This window comes from Ailuropoda melanoleuca, chromosome 11, assembly GCF_002007445.2.
Source record: "Ailuropoda melanoleuca isolate Jingjing chromosome 11, ASM200744v2, whole genome shotgun sequence".
NCBI classification, from domain to species: Eukaryota; Metazoa; Chordata; class Mammalia; order Carnivora; family Ursidae; genus Ailuropoda; species Ailuropoda melanoleuca.
Window position 1 is genome coordinate 99,199,092 of NC_048228.1, and position 7,493 is coordinate 99,206,584.

The 7,493-nt window shown below is 42.3% G+C and overlaps 1 pseudogene; it reads left to right on the forward strand.

Moving 5' to 3' along the window:
• The first annotated feature begins 258 nt into the window (after nucleotides 1-258).
• Nucleotides 259-6,893, forward strand: LOC100481574 (annotated as a pseudogene).
• The last annotated feature ends 600 nt before the right edge of the window (nucleotides 6,894-7,493 follow it).

The window sequence follows — 7,493 nt, forward strand, 5'->3', positions numbered from 1 at the left end:
CGCTTCCCTCATCTATAAAATGCAAATCATAATAAGGCCCACATCACAGGGAATGTTGTGAGAAGTAAGCAAGATGCTCTGGAAGTGCCTAGGACAGTCTCCAGCACACAGGAAGCACTATGACCCTTCATGCAAGTGTGCAGAGAAGGGCAGAGGGCTTTGGGATGCCTGGAGCAGTGCAGTATATAGAGGGTGGTGGAGGAAGACCGCACAGCAAGAGAGACATTCCAGCCAAGACAGGAGGAAGGAGAACTCACCATGTGGAGACCTAGCGAGCATTCCAGGCTGAGGAAGGAGCCAGCACAAGACCCCAGCAGTGAGGAGGCCATTGTGGCGGGAGCACGTGAGCCAGGGAGAGTGAGGAGAAGATGAGGCAGCCAGGCATGGAATGGGGGAGCCGGAGAACCCCGTGGGGCTTAGACTCCATTTTGGATTTTGCTCTAGTGCCCTGAGGAGCCTTTGGAGAACTTTCGCCTGGGGAGGGACTCCATCTGTTTTGTGTTTCAGAAGCAGCATTCTGGCTGCTCTGGGGAAAGACTAACTGCAAGGGGCAGAATCAGGACACTAGTCAAAGAGACTTTTGCAAGAACCCGAGGAAATTAGGGGCTGGACCAGGATGGTGAGATGTGGTCAGATTCCAGATACATGTTGGAGATCGAGCTAATGGGATGTTCTGTAGGCTTGGGTGTGGGTTTGAGGGAAGAGTCAGGGAATGTGATAAAGGAGGAGTACTGGGCATTATGAAAGCACAAAGGAGTTCTGGGAGGAGACTGGAGAACGCAGACAGTGAGGGAGGCCCCCGGGGCAGGAATTAGTAAGAAAGAGCCTTGAAATGTGGGGTCTGAGATGACCATTCCATTTAAACATCAGCCCCCTCAAGTCAGATTTATTGTTCTAATGCTTAATCCCTTGAATTCCCAGAGCATATGGAACAAGAACCACAGCAAGCATGTGGATGCCCTAAGGTCCATACGCAGCGCACCTGTTAACGTCCACTCCAAACACGTAGGAAAACAAGCTATTACGCCAACGTGATTGTCTGTCTCCCCCTGCTGGCCATCCTTGTATTTCAGCTTACATGCTGGTTGTTAAACTTGCTGGGTATTCTGATACTATCCTTACCTTGCATATTTGCTATAGCTTCCCTTTACATATTTAGTTTTTGTAAGGGCATTTTAGATAGAGTTGGGCTTACAAAAATTGTTTCTGCTTTAAATTTCAAGACGATAATTGAAAAACCATAATGTCATCATCACCATCATCACTGCCACCACGACACCAATCATCCACCTTTGTCCCATGGTTTTCCTGACATTTTCTCCTGCATTATCTCATTGGATCTCATATCCTCTCCATGAGGTAGGTAAGATGTTATTCCCATTTTATACAAGAAAAAAGTGAGGCTTGGAAAGGTGGGACTTTCTGCTCTGGGACTGAGATAGAACATTTTGCCATGAATCCAATCTTCTTGTCACTGGAAAATGTGCCCCATATGACTGGAGACCTGGGATAACATGAAAACTGTAGATAGACGCCACCATAATACTTCTTAAGATCTTATGTAATGTTTTCCTAATCTCCCTAATGAGAGGGACTAGTTATTGCCTTCTAAAGCCACGCCAGGCACGGCACTAACCGTAGGAAGTACACTAGGTCATTTCATACCCTCCACATTGTTATGAAGTAGCCGTCATTACTAACTCCATTTTACCTGTGCAGTCTGAAGAGTAGACGGGAGTTGACTTGCCCATGGTGCCTGAGCTGTTCTTTCTCCCCCTCACCCCCACCCCAGCTTTCTCTTCCTGTCTGGACATCTGAGCCTACAACCACCTTGTCCTATATAGAGAATGACCTGGGGCATTTCCCTCTCTTTCCCCCTCTTAGGAAGTGTTGCACCTTCTCCCTCCATACATCTTCAACTCGGAGAACTTCGAATGTTAATTAAATGTGACCGTGGGGCCCCTGAGGGGCTCAGTCTGTTCAACATCTGACTCTTGATCTCAGCTCAGGTCTTGATCTTGGGGTTATGAGCTTGAGCCCTACATGGACATGGAGCCTACTAAATAAATAAATAAATAAATAAATAAATAAATAAATAACCTTGGGTTGACTCATAGGACGATTTAGTTTTGGTGCCTACACTGTGTTCCGAGACGTTTTATAGCTGTCAGGCAAGCAGGTATGTGGGTAAGTACTGTCCTCCCTTTACAGGTAAGGAATTTGAAGCTCATATAATTTCTGGCTGGGAAATCTCCCTTGACAAAGCATCAGAAGACTCATGTTTAAGATCTGAACTTTGTTAATGATCTGTGTGAGCTTGGACAGGTCTTTCTACCTCTCTGGGCTTCTAGTATCTCATCCACAAAACAGGAATACTCATTCTAGTCACCAAGCACATCCAAGGACCAAATGCACGTAAAAGCTACTGGCAACTAGAAAGTGCTACCTGGTTGACCTTCTCCATGCCCATTTATTGAGACCTTCCTTTATGGACTCAAATATGATTAAGCATTAGACTTTGGAGTCTGACTTTCTGGGTTCACATCCAAGTTCCACCAGTTCATGTTGGTGTCCTTGGGCACTTGATTTAAACTTTTTTTAAAAAGATTTATTTCTCGGGGCGCCTGGGTGGCGCAGTCGTTAAGCATCTGCCTTCGGCTCAGGGCGTGATCCCGGAGTTCTGGGATCGAGCCCCACATCAGGCTCCTCCACTGGGAGCCTGTTTCTTCCTCTCCCACTCCCCCTGCTTGTGTTCCCTCTCTCGCTGGCTGTCTCTATCTCTGTCAAATAAATAAATAAAATTTAAAAGAAAGATTTATTTCTTTATTTTAGGGGAAGAGGGAGAGGGAGACTCTCAAGCAGACTCCCTGCTGAGCGCAGAGCCCCACAGGGGGCTCGATCTCACGACCCTGAGATCATGACCTGAGCCAAAACCAACAGTGGGATGCTTATCTGACTAAGCCACCCAGGCGCCCTTTTACTTAATCTTTCTAAGCTTTGCTTCCCCCTTGTTTCCTTTTTAGAAGGAATCGTAATAGCAGCCACTGTGCAGGGTTGTGGTGAAGATGCAAGGGAGATAAGAAAACTATTGAGGAGTCAGCACTGGGCTACTCTTGCTGATGTGGTTATTATCCTCATAATCTGGTTATTCTTCAAGGTCCTGTGTTGAACTAGATGAAAAGACACAATCCCTGGAGAGGTGGCTGGATAAGGAGCGGGGAGGGAAGGGAGCTGACTCCTGAGAACGCACTCTGTGTCATTCCTTCACCACGTGCCCTAAACTGTGTTATTCATCAGGATATATGGACAGGAAATCTTAGATTAACTGCTAAGTTTTCAAAGTGAACATTTCCATTGGCCATTAGGGAGATTTCTAAGTCATCCAGAGAAGTTTTTTGGGGGAGTGTGCTGTCAGCAAGGGTCTGGCTCAGAGAGCTGCCAGATCTGGGAGAGTCACCTTTGAGTGGGGGAGTCTATGCTGAAGATACGTGACTGAATTGGATCCATGTCACACAGACATAGATCCTAGAGACACAGCAGGACCAAGGGAAAAATTGTTCTTGTGAGCTCTAAGCCTGGTACCAATTTCTGGCTTCAATATTCATCTTTACTAAATCTGTATACTACCTGTTACATACATACATATGTATTTTTTATTTTTTATTTATTTTTTTCCAAGCTACATTAAGTTTTGTTGTCTTTTCTTTAACTTTTTATGTGGAGATGATGGACTTTTCTTTTCTGAGCTTTTCTGGACTTGGATAAAACCTGGAAGCAGTAGGATATCGGAATTTGGGATAACATATTTTCTCTACTGTAAGTGGCCATTAATTGTTAAATGTATCATCAAAAAATAACAACTTTTCAGAAAAGACACCAAATTTAAAGTACTCTGAACTTTTGAAATGTGAAATGAATGAGCTTTTTGGATTTGAAGAAATAGGTAAGAGCTTGTCTTTGTTTGGCATTTTAACTTTCCAGAATATTCTTATATCCAACTTCCATCCACTTGGGTCACACACTCAGCCAACACTCATCCTTTTCTTTTCTAGGTTTTCATTCATTGGCCTCTGCTGAAAAAAGCCATTAGTCTTCAGCAAAGAAAAGAAATTTTAAAAAACAAAGTACACAGAAAATCTGACCACCTACCCTTCAATTCAACCCCAATATTTGCAGTAGATCCAGTAACCTGCTCCCAGGATGATGCCTTTAATGACTCAGAAAATGGAAAAGCATTAAAGAACATTTCTCAATAGAGACAAGTTAAGACATTTTAATTAGAGGTCTATTCCATTCCCCTGCCCACCCTCACTCCCAAAACGCACTACCAGAGGTGAGGTCAATGTTACATGGGCAGAAATAGCTCTTCCATAGCACAACACTGCAAACATCTAAGAGATGAGTGATGGCGTGAAGTACGGTCTGGCCAATCAGTGAGATTATTACATAAAAAGGAAAAATCTGTCTATATGCCTACATAAGGAAGCTGCCAAGAAATGTTTTAAATGAAAAATGCAAGGTGCAAACAAGTAAATATATTACTTTTATTGCTGTACTATATGTTAAAAAGTCGGGGGGTCGGGGAAGAAGACTGCATTTTTGCTTGCCTATATGTTGTTGCTTTTTTTTTATTCTCTTAAGGGACACACCAGAAACTACTAACAGTGTTTATCTTTTGTGTATGTGGGGCTGAAGTGGGGGAAATTTGGCAAGTGGGAAATAGCACTCTACCGTTTTAGGTGTTCCAACGTTTGAATCATATTAAAATACCTTTTTTTAAAAAGACATCAAAAAAAATATATATATATATTAGATATTTTAAATTGTACACTTAAAATGAACACTAGATGGCGATTGTTCTTCATTTGAATGGCCACCAGCAAGTATTCATACAACAAAGACATTAAAGCTGGATGAAGTCTTAGAAACTGCCTGAAAGCTTGAGCACCTGATTATCTTAATAAGAACGGGGGAATGGAATAGGCTGGTGATGGGTATTAAGGAGGGCACGTAATGCATGGTGCACTGGGTGTTATACGCAAGTAATGAATCATGGAACTTTACATCAAAAACCAGGGATGTACTATATGGTGACTAACATAATATAATAAAAAAAATATTATAAAAAAAAGAAAGAAAATGAAAAAGCCCAGATCCCTTTCCCCAGTTTGAGATTCAGTCTTGCCTCTCCTGACTTTCATGAAAATCAGATATCCATGTTATAATTCAAGAACTCAAAATGGTTTTCTACAAATGCATTTAAACATCAATAGTGTTTCTTGTAAATCCCCCCAATGTGACATTGAATACATTAAAAACTCAAAGATTTTTTACAGCCCCATAACCAAACAAAAGACACATTTACCAGAATAATCAGATGTCAGGCTTCTGGTGGAATACCTCCAACTACCAAGGCTCAGAATTTTCTTTTAGTTAATAGGGAAAAAGAGTCCTTGGGTTACAAATAGCTGAGTCACAAACACCTTACATATACAAGTCGGCCAGGGCTGTATTGGTCTGGAAGTTACCATTTCACGGAGCGGCAGACAGTCGCACTGAATCCCTGGGAGCAAGCAGTGCCTTAATACCAGAATCCAAGGTTGAGGCACTGTTTTAACCCGGCATCTTCACAACAGGCCTGAAAGAGAGCTGCCACTCCCTCTATTATACCCATGAGGAACATTCCATGAGGAAATGAAGCATCATGCTCAAAGTCACACAACTTGAATCACAGAGTTGGGACTCCAACTCCGAGTTAGGATGACCAGTTGTCCCATTTGCCTGGGACTGAGGGGGTTCCCGAGATGAGGGATTGCCCGTGCTAACATTGGGACAGTCCTGGGCAAACCAAGGCAAGTTGGCCAGCGTGTATACAAGTCCAGGGCTCTTCCTACTAAAACGGACTGCTGTGAGGTGGCCTGGTCCTCCAACCTGTGTTGACAATGTAAGAATTTCGAATGGCTATTTAAAAAACAACGCTGTGTGCTCCTCTTCCTCAGCTAGTTCCATTATGGCGGCCCATAGCCCTGCACACAACTGGTGATGCTGAACCAGGTTATGACCTAGATTTATTTTGTTTATCTAATCATTACACTGCGGATTTAGAAAAGGTGCTTATTCCTAAATGACTAATCATGGACAGCACAAAATGGCTTATACTTGAAAATCTGTGAAGATAGGAGGCTATCATATGGCAGCTCAGCTGGGGTATCTGCATGCCCCAGGGGGCTATAAATTCTCTATTGACTTGCTAGATTATAACAAAACATTGAACAGAAACAGTAATATATCCATCCCCTGACTGCAGATATTATGAGACCGAAGAGCTATTGTAATGACCATTCAACTGGGGCCATAAAATAAATTTATGGAGATGATTTTACAACTTTAACTGGGAAGAATGGCTTGGTTGCTATAGATACAATTGGCATTGGCAAAACAATGCAAATCTTGCTTTCCTTAGTCAGGCAGTGTAATTCAAAGACCGTCTGCATTGCAATTTTGCTGGTGAAAGAGCTCCCCAAAACTACTGGACATAGATCGCACTGTGTTGGGAGGAAATTTCAGGCCGATTTGTTGGATGTGTCCTTGACTATAATTGAAACATCAAGGATTTAAATCATGTCTGTGTCATTAGCAAAACTGGAAAAGCAAAGTATCAAGCCTAAAATGAGAGCTCAAGTCGGTGGTAGAGTTTGGGAACATCTGGTGTTCCGTTGCCATCACCAGTAAAATGATCAAATGGTCGGGTTCTGTGGCCATCTGCGTCGTAGAGGTTTTTGCATGTACTTTCTGAGAATTTTGTTCTGTGTATTAGAAACACCGGTGGACTATGAGAAACAAACTGAGGGCTTCAGAGGGGAGGGGGTGGGGGAATGGGAGAGACTGGTGATGGGTAGTAAGAAGGGCACGTATTGCATGGGGCACTGGGTGTTATACGCAACTAATGAAGCATCGAACTTTGCATCGGAAGCCGGGGATGTACTGTATGGTGACTAACATAATATAATAAAAAATCATTTAAAAAAAAAAAAAGAAATACCGGTGGCTGCCATCCCGAACTCACTCTTTGGTCTGAGATGATAGGCCACTGGTTCCCTTTGGAGGGATTGTTGTTTGACTTATGAATGAAAAACCTTTACCAACAAAACAAAACACTTCTGTAAGAAGCATTGAAAGAGAAGATATATTGTTTTATGAATTGCCCTGTTTTTTATAGTCCTAAATTCATGTAAAGAACAGAAGTAATTGAACATTGTTAATTATTACACCACTTTAAAGAGTAAGAAGCAGCCGGTTTTCTTATCTGACAGTATCTAAGAGGTATTATTATAAACTGAATCATGTTTCCTGGAATTATGTTAGGAGCATTTCAGTGATATTAACTGAATTTTCTCATTTGTTCAGACTATTTCCAGTGAATCTTCTTTATGGTTCCTTTAAATATTAATCAGTGTATTCCAAAAACCTTTACACATTTTGAAATTTTCAGC